Raw genomic sequence first — 16,515 nt, 5'->3', positions numbered from 1 at the left:
CTGTGCCTTTCCCCCTCAAATTGTCCGCTTGAGGGTCCAAGTCTAGACTTATATAGTAACTTTACTCTGATTAAATTGTACATGCATCATGGTCAAACCTAGCCAGGTTAATATGTTTTCCACATAATAACCCTTTAAGACAAGCCTTGTCCAAAGTCCATCGAGTTTTCCATAATCCCATCGGACGGAACCACGATTATGAGCATTAATTTGGAGAAATAAGTGCCAATATGCTAATCATTACTGTATAAATAGACGAACCTGGAGGGGGAAATGGCCTAACTCTCTTTGTTTTGCAGAAAATGAGGCACGAGGTCCCCAGATTTGGTATAGTTAGCACACCCTCACTTTTTCTAGAGTGGTGGAGGGATCTTCCTTCATGTGACCAAAACCATGTGAAACGAGCCCTAGGAAACTTGCCTTCTATGATGGATCTTCGGCTCAACAAAATGTTGATCGAGGTTGCAACTATGTTTTGGGACAATGAAAGGGCTGTGTTCCTTTTTGGGAACATAGAAATGACACCCTTTCTAGGAGAGATAGGAGCATTTGCTGGGTTACCTTGGGATATTCCTAATCTATTAGCACCTAAAAATCACACTGCTAGGGGATTTCTGAAAATGGTGGGGCTTAAGAAGAATGGTAACTTGAAATGCCTAAATGACTACAACATACCTTTTGAGTTCCTTTATGAAAGATACGGTCACAATAGTTCCTACAGTATTTTTGTCGATGAGTTCTCAATCACTTCTAGGTTGGATTCATCGTAGGGTCTTCGTGTTTATCATGTGTTTCTTGGGCATGCTGGTATTCCCAATCCAAAATATGTCACTTCAGAGAGAATTTCCAAGGTGACGCCATCCCGTATAAGAATGAAGCGCAATACATGTGGACCTTAAAGATTATTGAGGAGAAGGATACTATTGAGCCAGACCGATATCATGCGGGCCACTCATACATTTACCCTTCGTGGTTGGAGGACAACATAACTAGGCTCGTTGAGATAAGGGATGGGCCAGGAAACAGGGTCATAGATGAGGTTGCTGAAGCAGAGGTAAAGTACAACAAGATGCGGAAAAGAGTTTGAGAGCCTGAAGCCGAGCACATGGCATTACACAAGGCTGATATGGAGATGATTAATGAGTGGAAAGAAATAGCTGTTAAATCCAGTGAGAGGCTAGAGTACCTGGAGTACAGTTTAATGGAGTTGGAAGGGAAGATGAGAAAAAGGGTCATTGAGTGCCAAAACGCTGAAGGAAACGAAGGAGGGCATCTGGCAAAGGCATTCTTGCTGCTGAACCTGCGCGAGTTGGGAGAGTTGATAGACAAGAGCATCTAGTTTGGAGAGGGTCCTTCTAGGACCAAGTAGATTAGATTTATTTGCTTTCCCTTTCAAATGTAATAAGGCCAAGAGCCATTAGTGACATTATCTTATTTAGTTTCGTTTCGGTTCGTTTACTTTTACTTTAATAAATATGAGGCAATTATGAAATGAAGCATTTATTGGTATTTAAATTTCTCCAAATTTAGTTGTCTCTCGGCCTGCCTCGGGCACAACGAGGCTCCCAAATTAGGACATGAATTTATATTCCCGCAATATGTGTTTAAATATTGCAAACATTTCAGAATCCTTACTGGCTTGTTTACCTTTTCGTTTTTCTTTATTTCTTATTCCCATTCCCTAAGGTTGGTTCGCTCATACTGGCATCACCAGCATATCATACCAGATCTAGAGGCCCTCCACCTCCTCCTCCTCCAATCAATACGAATGGCAAAGGAAAAGCAAAAATAGATGATTTAAGTTGTATTCGAAAGGAGAATGCTGAGAATGCAGAAGCTTCAGATAGCCGCAGTACCCCGACACCGAATGATCTAGTCTTGAAGTTGGAACAAAAGATATTAGAGCTACAGGGAGAGCTTGAGCAGGCCCGCAACTTGGCAAACTTGTCACTCACCTTGAATGTCCCCGACATCAACCAACAAAACACAAAGAACCCAGCACCTCCCCAAAACACACCGAACCAACAACCGCAAAACCCTCCTGCACCGCATCAATACGCAACCCCACCCCAAAATCTCAATCCCCTACCAATACCAACTCCTCCACAACACCATCATCAACCAATTCATTACCCGCTAACCGCCACTTATCATACTCCCTAAAACACACCATAACCCATTCCCAATCCTCAAAACTCTACCAATGACCATTATTACACCCAAGTCCCTAGCACCTATTAAAGCAACCCTATATATGTAGAATCCGTACCTCACTCTATCCAACCACTCTCCTATACACTGTAATCCTCCGAGAAGGATGTGCTCATTAAAAACATGGATGAAGAACTCAAGAAGTTGACGAGTTGAGTTCAGGGTGTCGCAGGCGACAAGGGAATAGAAGGTTTGAATTATGAAGACCTATGCATACACCCAGATGTATAACTGCCGGAGGGATACAAACCTCCCAAGTTCGAGATGTTTGACGGTACAGGTGATCCCACGGTTCATCTGAGGACCTATTTTGACAAGCTTGTCGGGGTCGGGAAAGATGAAAAGATCTGAATGAAACTCTTTATGAGGAGTCTTACTAGAGATGCTTTGTCCTGGTACATCAGCCAAGATCCCAAGAAATGGTCCAATTGGGTGAGTATGGCATCAGATTTTATGGATCGGTTCAAGTTCAATACAAAGAATGCACCAGATGTTTCCTACATCTAAAATTTTAAGAAGAAACCCACCGAAACTTTCTATGAGTATGCTACTCGTTGGAGGTCAGAAGCAGACAAGGTCAGGCCATCTTTGGACGAGGAACAGATGAACAAGTTTTTCATCAGAGCACAAGATCTGCAGTATTACGAAAGATTGATGGTTATTGAAAACCATAAATTCTCTGATACATCAATCTTGGGGAAATAATTGAGGAAGGCATCAAAAGCGGAATGGTAACAAATTTTGAGGCATTAGAGGCCACAAATAAAGCATTGCAATCAGGCAGCATATCGAAGAAAAGAGACGTTGGGGCAGTAATGGTGGCTCAAGGCCCGAAATATCCACTTACATATCAAACACATCCACATATCAAACACCTCTACACACATACCAAGCATCACCACCCACATACCAAGCACCACTACCCACATATCAACCCTCATCTCCTAGATATTCCCAACCAGCCACTGCCTATCATACTTATAATTCCTAACCATCCCATTTTCAATCACCTCCGGCTCGCAAAAATTTTCCAAGACCACGACAAAACTTTGACCGTAAGCCACCCAGATAGTACACTACTATTTCTAAACCCATCGACTAGCTGTATGAAAGGTTGAAAGCCGCTGGTTATGTCACACCCATTCCCGCTGTGGCATTAGAGAATCCGTCTCAATTGGTCAACCCAAACAAAACTTGTGCGTACCATTCCAGTATGAAGGGGCACACCACTGATGAGTGCCGAACATTGAAAGATAAGATCCACACGCTAATTGACAACAAGTTCATATAGGCAAAAGAAGTCGCACCCAATGTCCGCAACAACCCTCTCCCTGATCATAGAGGTGGTGGTGTACTTGTGATATAGACGAACGAAGAGCGGGACCCTAAGGGGTCGATTGGGCTTATTCGGGAAGGCGATGACTTTAAACCCTCAGTAACACTTACTCCCATTGTAGTACAAACTCAGTCACCAATTGAGGTTGAGGTAGCTACATCAGATCCATTTGAGGTAGAGGTGGCTCCGCGTACGGACACCCTTGCTCCTTTTGAAGTAGAAGTGGTCACACTTTTCACAGTGACAGTATCAACCACACCTCCTTTCCACTCAAAAGCAATACCTTGGGATTATGTTGCCAAAGCTCGGCGAAAAAGGAAGGCAAAGGTAGAGGAATCTGTTGTTGCATAAGGAATGACCAGGACCGGAAGAGACTATACACCTAAACACTTGAGAGGACCAAGTAAGGATTCCACTACCAAGCAGCCTATCATTGAAACAGGTCCAGATGACCTTTGGAGGAAAATACAAGCAAAGGAGTATTCTGTCATTGACCATTTGAACAAAACCCCAGCTCAGATATACATCCTATCACTGATGCAAAATTTAGAGGCTCAAAAGAATGCTTTAATAAAAGTGCTGAGTGAAGCTTATGTACCCAACAATATCACCTGCGGAGAGATGGCCAATATGGTAGGGCAGGTGCTGGAAAGTCACAAGATAATCTTCCACGAAGATGAGTTACCGCCTGAAGGGTTGAATCACAACAGGGCATTGCATATCATAGTGCAATTTGAAGACAAGTTCATTGCCAGGGTCTTGGTTGATGGAGGCTCAAGCCTCAATATTTATCCGTTTGATACTCTGAAAAGACTGGGCAAAGGTTTCCATGAAATACAGGAAGGGAGCATGAATGTGAAAGCTTTTGACGAGTCCCAAAGGGCCACGATTGGAGAAATTAATCTTTGTCTACAAATGAGGCCAACATAGTTTGACGTCGAGTTTCAGGTGCTCGACATACCAGACACATACAATCTTCTGTTGGGGCGCCATGGATCCATGCCACTGGGGCTGTGGCATCCACACTACATCAAGCCCTGAAATTTGAATGGAACTATCAGGAGGTGATCATTCAGGAAGATAGGAGTAACCCCATTTACACCAATGAAACCATCTCAGTTATTGGAAATAGAATAAGGCTACGAGGGGAGACCTATCATCATATTGAACGTGTCAATGCCGTCGAAAAAGACAAATGGTGGAGCAGTAAAATAGAAAGCATTCTAGCAAGGTCTGGGTATGAATCCGGTAAAGGGCTGGGGAAGAATCTCCAGGGTATCACTAAACCAATACGGCTGAAGGGTCATGGTACTACCTTTGGGCTCGGATATCAGTACACATGGCAAGAATACAATGATTGGTCGCCTACATGGCACAGATCATATTACCCTCTCGAGCAACCAGTTCTACATCTGGATCAAGCTTTTCACCAAGCTGATACAATATGGGGAACTGAAGAAGAGGAGGCATTAGCTGGTGTGAAGAATCTGTTCTTGGAAGAGGAAGACATGGATTGCAGTGCCATAATCAGGGGGGAGGAAGAAGGCCTCACTATTCAGACTGTGGAGAAGGGAGCTGTTCTCAGGAACTGGACCGCCACACCATCCCGAGCCCGCCAAGTCCCTGGGTAGCTTGGCAGATTTTATTTCTATAGCTCATCACGTCCTTTAAGATTTTCAACAATTAGTTTTTAAGATTCACTTGTTTAAAAATAAATGCTTGATTTATCGAGCTATACTCGTTTGGATGTTTTAAGTATCAATCAATTGCATTGCTCTTTATTATTTATTATTATCTTTCATATTTTTCTTTCTATAGAGTTATTGTTACTTTTCCTAATGAACCAGTGACAATGACATGTAATAAGGCGACACAACATGAGAACACTAATTCAAATGAAGAAGACGAGATACCTGAGGAAGTTGTAAGGGAAGTTTAAAATTTTGAGAATAAACCTAAGTTCAACTTGGACGAGACCAAAGCAGTAAATTTGGGGGACGCCGAGACCATCAAGGAGACTCGTATCAGCATTCACTTGTTACCAACATAGAAGGAAGAGTACATCTATTTCTTAAAAGAATATGAGGACATTTTTGCATGGTCATATGATGACATGGCCGGTTTAAGCACATCCATAGTGGCTCATAAGTTGCCTACTAATCCCATATGTTTGCCAGTGAAGCAGAAACTCAGAAAGTTCAAACCAGACATGAGCCTGAAAATCAAGGAGGAAGTTACCAAGAAGATTAAAGCCAAAGTTCTCAGGGTGGTTGAGTACCCAACCTAGTTAGCTAACATTGTGCCAGTACCGAAGAGAGATAGGAAAGTCAGAGTATGTGTTGACTATCGAGATTTAAATAGAGCAAGTCCCAAAGATGACTTTCCACTGCCAAATATACACATCCCCATTGATAATTGTGCCAAGCATGAACTCCATTCTTTTGTAGTTTGCTTCGCGAGTTATCACCAGATCTGGATCGACGAAGAAGACGAGGAGAACACCGCTTTTATTACACCGTGGGGGCATACAACTACAAGATGATGTCATTTGGTCTCAAGAATGCCGGGGATACTTACATGAGAGAAATGACAACCATCTTCCATGATATGATACACAAAGAAATAGAGGTGTATGTGGACGACGTTATTATCAAATCCAAGAGGGCCGCAGATCACATAGCAGACTTGAGAAAGTTATTTGACAGGTTAAGGAGGTACAACTTGAAGCTGAACACCGCAAAGTGTGAATTTGGGGTTCCCGCAGGAAAGCTACTAGTATTCATTGTCAGTCGTCGAGGGATCGAGCTGGATCCGTCTAAAGTCAAGGCTATTCAGGAATTGCCACTTCCTAGGAGCAAAAAGGACGTGATGAGCTTCCTAGGATATCTCAACTATATCAGTCGCTTCATAGCACAGTCCACAGTGTGAACACCTATCTTCAAAATGTTGAGGAAAGATGCTGAGACAAGCTGGACCGAGGATTGTCAGAAAGCCTTTGACAAAATCAAGGAGTACCTATCCACGCCACCAGTGCTGGTCCCGCTAGAGCCAGGACGACCTTTGCTACTCTATCTATCTGTATTAGACGGAGCCTTCGGATGTGTTCTGGGACAACATGACGAGACATGAAGAAAGGAGCAAGCCATATACTACTTGAGTAAGAAGTTCACACCTTACGAGGCACAATACTCTCTGCTAGAACGCACTTGTTGTGCTTTGACTGGGATGGCCCAGAAGTTGAGGCATTACTTCTATGCCTATACTACATACCTTATATCCAGGATGGACCCTTTGAAGTACATGTTTCAGAAACCCATACCAACTGGGAAGCTATCCAAGTGGTAGATACTGTTAAGTAAGTTCGATATCATCTACGTAACTCAAAAGGTGGTCAAAGGACAAGCATTGGCAGATCATCTTTCTAAAAATCCGTTGGAAGGAGAATATGAATCCTTGAAAATGTATTTTCCTGATGAAGAGGTGTCATTCGTAGGAGAGGACATTATCGAAGCATACGACGGTTGGAGGATGTTCTTTGATGGAGTTGCAAATTTTAAAGTAGTGGGAATTGGAGCCGTTTTGGTATCAGAAATGGGTCAAAATTATCTGGTATCTATTAAACTAAGATTTCCCTACACCAACAACATGGCAGAATATGAAGCCTGCATACTAGGACTCAATATGGCAGTCGACATGAATATTCAAAAGCTGCTGGTTATCGGTGAGTCAGATTTGCTTGTGCACTAGATACAAGGAGAGTGGGCCACCAAGAATTCCAAGATATTACCATATCTGCACCATGTACAGGAATTGAGAAAGAGGTTCACGAAAGGAGATGCAGTTCTTTCACGAAAGAGTCCATTGTTACTGATAACACTGGTAACCTCAACAGTGATCTAATGAAAGCCATGTGTGAAACTTTCAAAATCAAGCACAAAAATTCCACAGCCTATAAACCTCAGATGAATGGAGCCGTAGAATCCGCCAACAAAAACATCAAGAAGACACTAAGGAAGATGGTAGAAAACCACGAACAATGTCATGAAAAGCTACCTTTTGCTTTTTTGGGATACCGCATTACAGTTCGCACATTGACCGGGGCAACTCCCTATATGCTAGTTTATGGTACCGAGGCTATCATCCCAGCCGAGGTAGAGATTCCTTCTTTAAGAATTATACATGAAGCTGAACTCAGTGATGTAGAATGGATAAGGAGCCGTTATGAATAATCGGCCCTCACAGATGGAAAAGGATGAACGCAGTATGTCGTGGTCAATTTTACCAGAACAGAACGTCTAGAGCTTTAAACAAAAGAGTCAAACCAAGGCAATTTGCGCTAGGACAGCTGGTACTGAAGAAGATCTTCCCACATCAAGACTAAGCCAAAGGGAAATTCTCTCATAACTCGCAAAGTCCTTATATGGTTCACAGGGTGCTGAAAGGAGGAGCACTCATACTTGTAGAAATGGATGGATAAACTTTCCAAAACCAATCAATTCAACTTCTATCAAAAGATACAATACTTAGACTATTTACATTTCCTCATCTGATGTAATTGAACTACGCTTGACCTAATTCCCGTTTAAGAGGGGATACGTAGGCAGCCTTATGAGTTCGGTCATATCATAATAAAATATCCATTTCCCCCAAGATCAAAAACTGGGGAAGAACTTTGAGGAGGACCCTCAAAATTCCGGAGCAAGTCCAGCCAACATATGTCAGACGGTAGGAAATCGATTAAGAAATTGGGACAGAATTTTGAGAAGGATTCTCAAAATTCATAAGAAGGTTCAACAAGTCTCATTACCCACAAATGGCCGAGCGATCATCTACCAAACTGGGGCAAAATTTTGAGGACGACCGTCAAAATTCTAACATAAGAAAGCTGCAATGTCTCTGAAATGTATTACAGTCATTAGTTCATCTAAAACTCACTTGATATATCAATATGACTCTATTTTTTTCAATAATTGCATATTTTCAAAACTTTATTTCCGTAACAGTCAGGTGTTACCCAGGGAAACTTGAAAAAGGCCTTCGGAACGGAGCAAAGCAAGGACAGCAGACAAAAGCACGAACGAACTTCCCCTCACGAAACTTACAATTTTTCTTTGAACGCAGGCACATCCAAATTTTCTGTAGTTCTCATTGTAGTTCTCTTAAAATTCCTTTTAAATAACGTATTGGGCTGGCTGCTGGCCTAATTTTTTTTTAAATAGAAACAAAGTTAGCCTATCAAAATGAATTTGAATAAGGGAAATTTTGAATGCTTAGCTATGTCTGTTGCACGGTTTCAATTAATGAATTGCTAATAGCTGAATATAATCCATAGATTTTAAGACGAGTTGAGGTGTGCCATTCACAAGAAAAATCCATAACCCATGGCCCTCACATTAATACCAATTAGTGTGAAAGATACTTTGAACATTCATAAATAGTATAAAAATATTTTAAACATTCGTAGTTTGCTTTAGGCACGTTTATAATAAAATTATCATAGTTATGGGTAAGGTTCCCGTAACGTAGTTGTGGCACATAATTTTCAAATTCGGGGGAACATTTATGTGACCCGGCCACAACTTCTAGTAACGTTAATAAATCAAACATGTTGTAGATCGTGTGTACGGTTTTCGTGACATAATTTGCAATGTGTATCAAACAAACAAGTGTACGACAATCATAACTTGTTCCAGAATAATTTCATAAATAGTTAAAAGCGGTTATAAAGTTAAAATGCACAATAGGTTTAACACATGTACTAAATAAGATAATTAGGCCAATTTTAATAGTTTAAGCGACCGTGCTCAAACCACAGAATACGGGAATGCCTAACACCTTCTCCCGGGTTAACACAATTCCTTATTTAGAATTTCTGGTTTTGGAAACTTTTAAATATAGTCAATTTTCCTCTATTTGGAATTTAAAATATACCGGTGACTCGGAACACCATAATAAATTATTCCAAGTGGCGACTCTAAAAATTAAATAAAAATAATCCCATATCGAATAATGTCACTTAAATTAGAAAAACTCCCTTATATACCCCTCTCGGGGTGTAAAAAGGAGGTGTGATAGCTCTGGCGACTCTGCTGGGGAATTATAACCCAGAACTTGTGGTTCAGGGTTCAAGAATTCGAGCTTAGAATAACTTTTATAATTGGCTTTTACTTATTATCTTATTCTTTATTACATGATTGGGCCTAATGTTCTAAATTCCTCTTTTTACCACTTTGATATTATTTGAACTGTATATAAACTGCTGTGAAACCCTTCTCTTCTCATCTTCTGGGAAGTGCACGCTGGCGTGACTTCTTTTCTGTTAGTGTCATACCCTAATTTAGAACGAGGTTCGGACAAGTTGCAAAGCCGGATGATCTTTTGATTACCGGTACGCTCCCCCCGGCTCGAGTTGTCCGCTCGGGTAAGCTAGTTATAGAACAATACACCCAGGTTTTAAACCTAGAATAACACAGTCTCATGTTGGATCCCTAGTAGGAACGCTTGTTTGCATCATGTGCATTTGACTTTAGGGACTCAACACAGGGGTTGGGTCCGTCTAGGACAGGTGTACCCAAATGTAAAAAGACCATCCTGATGCATTTTTACATGCTACTTGTATCATTATTTGCTTCGGTTTACATGTTGACCGATTTCTAGAATAAGGAGAAAAATTGGAAAAAATTAAATTGAGGTTTGAGAGAGATAATTACCCGCTTTTGAAAAATCTAGTGTCCAAAATATACCGAAACTCTGCCAAAATTTTAAAAAAAGAGGAGAAAAGAAAAGAAACAAAAAGAGAAGGGAAAATTGTTTCAAAATACTTCATGTTTTCTGTTGCGTCAAAACTGACCGAACTACACTGGTTTGATTCTTACCGGATGTGAGATACGTAGAGAACCCTCATCAGATCCAGCCCCGCTTTTGCAAAAATAATCCAAAAATTTGAAAATGTCGTCATTGTTGTCATAAGTAAAGTGGGTGATGCCATTTTTGTCTAAATGTCCGACCGTTGCGATGGGGCGCTGGAAGGCCATTTTTGCAAGAATAGCCACCGATGATTTCTTTGCCAATTTTTGGCCACCTAGCAAACACAACCCTAAAATCTTCCTATTTGAAGTGCTGAAGTGTCGTATTTGTAAAAGTGGCCATGTTTATTTGAATTTTGAATTTTGAATTTTGTAAAATGACCCCTTTTATCAGCTTTAATAAAATTCTGTTTGTTTTAGATCAATCACCTTAATCTAAATGTGCAGAATGAGCATGAGTCAAGATTTACCAATGAAAGTTATGAACAACATTCCCTTGGAACTACACATGTGGTGGGAAGATTTGGGTAAGCAAGGACGAGACGTGGTCAACCATTACTTGGGGGCGCTCACCGGATTACTAAGATCAGGCCTGGGGGGGACATAATAATAGCATTGGTGACATTTTGGGCCCCATCTCATAACGTTCTGCATTTCTCGGACATCGAACTCACACCTACATTGGAAGAGATAGCAGGTTATGCTGGGAGTACCGAGGGTCTAAGACATAAATACCTGGTCGCTCAAAGGGACGTCACCCCTCACAAGTTTCTGGATTTGCTAAAATGAAGTAGATAGGTCCATTATGCAGATTTGGCAGATGGATTTTCCACTTTACACTTCATATACCAGCGGTACGGGCATGTAAGAGGATTTGACAACCCGAAAAGTGGAATCTGTAACAAATGGAACCGATCAAAATGGGAAGAGCATATAGACGTTTCGCTTTCATGGTGGCATTCTTAGGTCTTCTAGTGTTTCCTAGGAAGGAAAAGAATACTAATCTACGGGTAGCTGGAGTCGTCAATGTTTTGATTACAAATGCCAAGAGCACCTTTGCCCCTATGATAGTATCTGAGATATTCCGAGCTCTCACGACTTACAAAGACGGAGCAGATTTCTTTGAAGGTTGCAATTTGTTACTATAGATTGTGATGATTGAGCACCTGTGTCATCGTCCTCGATATATGAATTATGGATCTACAGGGAAAAGCTACATTGAGGAATTCGGCACATGGGTCTCAGGGTTCAAAATGCCAGAAGGGGTTAGAGATTGGATATACCACCTTCATTCCATAATTGCAGGGCAGATAGAGTGGACACTAGGTTGCCTTCCTATTGAAGAAATTGTGTACATGCCTGCCATCGGTCCTTACTTTCTCTTAATGGGCCTTCGAGGCGTCCAGCCTTATGCCCCATATCAGGTTTTGAGACAGTTGGGAAAATGCTAGGTAGTTCCCCAAGATAAAGATCTTAGTGTTCATGCAGTTGAAATCCGCTCTGATGGGCAATTTCATGAAGAAGTGGTTCATAATATTACGAAAGAGTGCCAATATTTTACATCAAAGACCCGAGTACGTGACTTGTTTAGAGGTGAGGTTTCGCCTGCTTATCTTGCTTGGTATATAAAGAAGTTAACTGCAAGGGTCGAACCTGAAAGGCTAACCAAAAGGCCTCACATCTAGGAATTTGTTGAAGCATCACAAGAACAATGGGCCTGGTTGACCAAGGAAAATGAATACAGGGCCACCATAAGCAAGTTGGAAAAGCAAGTTAGGGATCTTAAATTTGATAGTGGTTTGCAAGCCGCTGCAGATGAAGGTGAAAAGAAGAAGTTGGCCCAAGAAAACGAAGCCCTTCGAGCCCAGATTCAAAGAATGAAGATAACTGCTGAAAACCCGGGAAGGATCCAAGCATATGAAAGACTTATAAACGGCCTTAGGCGGAAAGTGTGCGAGTATGGGACTGACTTGGAAAAATCCGAAGGTAGTATGGCAAGGGCTCGGGCAAAGTTGGCGAAGAACGTAGAAGGACGGGCAGAGTTAGTTCAGCAATTAAAAGGAAAACATGATAGAGAAGTCGCAAATCTAAAGAAAAAGCTAACTACCCTTGAGAATGAAATGGCTAAACAGACAAAGAACTTTAAGGCAGAGAGGGAACATTGTTATGAATTGATGTCTCAACTGGAAGAGGACATGCAACAGTTGCAGGAGCAAATCCATAATAACACCCAAGTTCTGGAAGCTAGATCTCAACAAATTGGTCGTGTGCTCCAAGAGAAAGGCATCATTAGAGAAAGTATTAGAGGAATTGTTGACTACATCGTCACGAAATACCATGAGTATGAGGATATGAATAGATCCACTTTCTTCGCCGCAGCGATGACTTTTGTTCGCCAGATAATGGATGACCTAGATCGCCTCCAAGGAGATCTTTCACGTAGGCCCGCGTCGAGACCGACTGATGTCCAGCAGACACCTGGAGTAGTTTTGGAAGAACTTATGTATTCCTGATTTTTCTTGTTGAGTATGTATTTCAGTTTCTTTAAGAGTCTGTTAGTCTGCTTTGAGTCTGTTTTTATTTTTCAATCCATAAGTCTATATAATAGAGAAAATTATAAGTGTTTATTTTAATGAAAATTTTAAAAACCCCAAAATTGTTTCTTTCTTTTATTTCGCATTTATCCCATGAAATACGTAATGATCTAATTCATGTGGAATCGTGATACGTAAGCAATCCCCATCGAATCTGGTCATAGCTATAGATAACTCGAATAAGAGAGAAAATGATGAAAAAAGGGCACACGAATAAGAGAGAAAACAATGCAAAAAAGAGAGTGTAAATAGTAGAGAGCAAAATAATGAAAAGCGCAAAATGAGAAGAACAATGCAAGGATCAGGGAGATAAACAAAAGCCGGGATGAGACACACAACCGTTGCAAAACATGTATTAAAACATTTAACTATTTAGATGCATTGCATCCCCAACGTGTGATACCCTATGTGTTAATTGTCTCAAACTAATCGGTTTGTTGTGTATGCTTTGAGAATATGTTTTGTTTTTAAGGTGGTTGATTTTGTGGTAACCTGGCTTTGCACCCCTACTTTGCAAGATCCAAAGGAAGTGTCGAAATGATAACAGAGACTCATCTACCAACAATTCCCCCCTCAGAGGACAGCCTATTGTCGGTTATCCCGATATTAGAGTCAGCAACTATTGAAGAGAATAGGCACTACGTCTCCGCAAGTTGGAAATGTGGGATGCTTGGTCTAACGGTAGAGAGCCGCCTAGCGCAATACCTGGTTTTCCCGAGTTAATTCCCAGAACAAGTGGAACCTCCAACACCCCTATAAATCTACCTGAACACCCCATTCGGATACCCCACCATGTCAGCCCATTTCGCTGGAACGCCTTCTCTGGTTCACCTCTAGGCACTGATTTCGGGAGTGGCTTCTAACATATTCACCACACCACCAACCTCGGCCACGGCACAACCAACATTGCCCAGGCCAAATTTTGAGCCATCATCCTTTATTTTCCAAATACCACCATTTCTATCGGACACGGCTTATGTCATCACAAACTCCTACCCTCAACCACCACGGTATGAGTTTACCACGGGACAAGAGAAAGATGTAAAGAATCCCGAGTAAGAAGAGATAACTCGGAAAATGAAAAGCATAGAACAAACTCTCAAGAACATACAAGGACTGAATGGCTAGAAGAGTATCTCCTATGCTGACTTGTGCATGTTCGAAACTCTTTATCCAATTTTAAAAAGAATTTTTTAGAGAGCTTCCGAGAGTACTCTATCAAGTGGCTTGAACAAGCTGCTAGGGTGAAACCCCAAATGGATGAGACCGAGATGGTCAGTGTCTTCTTGCAAGCTCAAGAGGCTAATTACTTCCAGAACATGATGTCCGTTATGGGTAAACTGTTTGCAGAAGCAATAAAGATTTGGAAAATGTTAGAGAATGGTTTGAAAATAGGTCGCCACCTCGCAAGCAATCCAGAGCAGGTTAGGGGCTACAACAAATCGGAAAAAGAAAAAAAAAGTGGAAATGATGGCCTCAAGTTTGAGAAACACCCGTCAACCCAGAGGTTACTTCGGTTCCTCTCCAAGAACCCCACAATATTACTACCCTCACCAAGATGAGGCATACGCCATGACTCCTCAACCTTTTGCAGTAATGAATTCCCAGCCTTACGCTCGGCCACAACAACACTATAACCAAAACCGAGCTCCATCTCCCATAAACAACCCTCCTCACCAAGCTCCAAATAATTCCCGTTAACCACAGAATAATTTTCCTTGTAACACCCGTGCCCGTGAACAACCCAGAAAAACCAACTTCATACCCATCGTTGTATCAAATTCTAGCCTCTTCCCAAAGTTGGTCCAAATGGGTTTGTTGCAGCTCGTACCTCCAAACAGGCAAAACCCAGAGTCACCCTTATACCAACTAGGAACCCGATGTGCTTATCATTCAGGGGCACAAGGGCAGGATACTGAAGACCGCTAGACCCTTAAGAGAGCGGTCGAGAAATTGATAGAAAAAAGCGGGCAGTGTTTAGGGATGAGAAGGTCCCCAATGTAACCAATAACCCACTCACAACAACGGGCCAGTTATCAGGATAATTTATGAGGTCAAAGAGTTCGACCTGGCTTTGAAAGGTATCATTGCTATTTCCAATGTTGAAAAGAAGCCCAAAATGGCGGCAAAGAAAGCTAATGATAAAAAAAACAATTCCATTTCTCGAAGAGTAGAAAAGGTTGTGGAAACTATGACTGGGGTAGTACCTCCCAAAGATGCCGTTCTATATGTTCCCAGGGCCCCTAGAAAAGAACAGTTTGTGTTGAGTCCTCCCAAAAGGTTTGAGCAAGACAAGGTCACGCTTATGGTACCAAAGATGTATCACAAAGGCCCATGAAGGACCCCACTGTCGTCCCCTGGAACTACAACAAAGCAATAGTGATGTACAAGGGAAAATAAATAATTGGGGAAGTGAATGAAACAAACCCGTCTGAGAAGTACCTCAATCTGGAAGAATTTAACAAGACCAAACAGAAGCGTTTCCACTTAAAAAGCTAGTCAGTGCTGAAGAGGCAGAAGAATTTTTTCGAAAGATGAAAGCCATGGACTACGATGTAATTGACCAACTCCGAAAGTCTCCCTCCCAGGTCTCACTTTTGTCCCTGTTGATAAGCTATAATGAGCATCAGAAAGTGTTGTTGAAGACACTTAATGAAGCATATGTTCCAGCCGAGACCACGGTTGAGCAATTGGAAAGAATGGCAGAGCAATATTTTGAAGTCAATCGGATCTCCTTCAGTCGAAATGACTTGCCTCCGGAAGGGGCTACCCACAACAAAGCTCTTCATTTGACTGTTAAGTGTGAAGGATACTACGTGAAAAGAGTTATGTTGGATGGTGGATCTGGGGTTGGCATCTGCCCTCTCTCGACCTTACAGAGAATGGAAATTGGGACTAAAAGAATTAGACCCAACAATGTTTGTGTACGTGCTTTTGATGGCATCAAGAGAGATACAATTGGGGAGATTGATTTGATCTTAACCATTGGCCCTGTGGATTTTGAAGTAACATTTCAGGTTTTGGACATGGACACTTCCTACAATTTTCTCTTAGGAAGGCCGTGGATCCATGCGGTAGGGGTTGTACCACCTACTCTCCACCAAATTGTTAAGTTTGAACATGAAAACTAGGAAATTGTGGTCCATAGAGAAGATGAGCAATCAATTTACAGGGACCCGTCAGTCCTATATTTGAAGGCTAAGGAAGGTACTGAGCACAGAGTCTACCAAGATTTTGAGATCGTGGTCGTAGACAAGTTCGAGGAAGTAACCTCGTGTCCTCAACCTTTCTTGTCAAACGCGTCAATCATGGTCACCAGTGAAATGATCAAACATGGCTACAAACCTGTGAAAGGGCTCGAGGCATCTTTGCAAGGCATTACCGAGCATATCACTTTGACTGCCAGTGAGAAATTCTTCGGTGTGGATTTCCAAGCCACAAAAGCTGACGTAACATGGGTTAATGAACGTAAGAACAATGGGTTGGTCCTGCCTCAGCCGGTCCCACATCTCTCCAAAACGTTTGTCAAGCCAAGATACATAGAGAAAGAAGATGAATCCTTCACGTC

Source organism: Nicotiana tabacum, chromosome 1, assembly GCF_000715075.1.
Source record: "Nicotiana tabacum cultivar K326 chromosome 1, ASM71507v2, whole genome shotgun sequence".
In the NCBI taxonomy this organism is placed as follows: Eukaryota; Viridiplantae; Streptophyta; class Magnoliopsida; order Solanales; family Solanaceae; genus Nicotiana; species Nicotiana tabacum.
Note: the sequence above shows the minus strand (reverse complement) of the source record.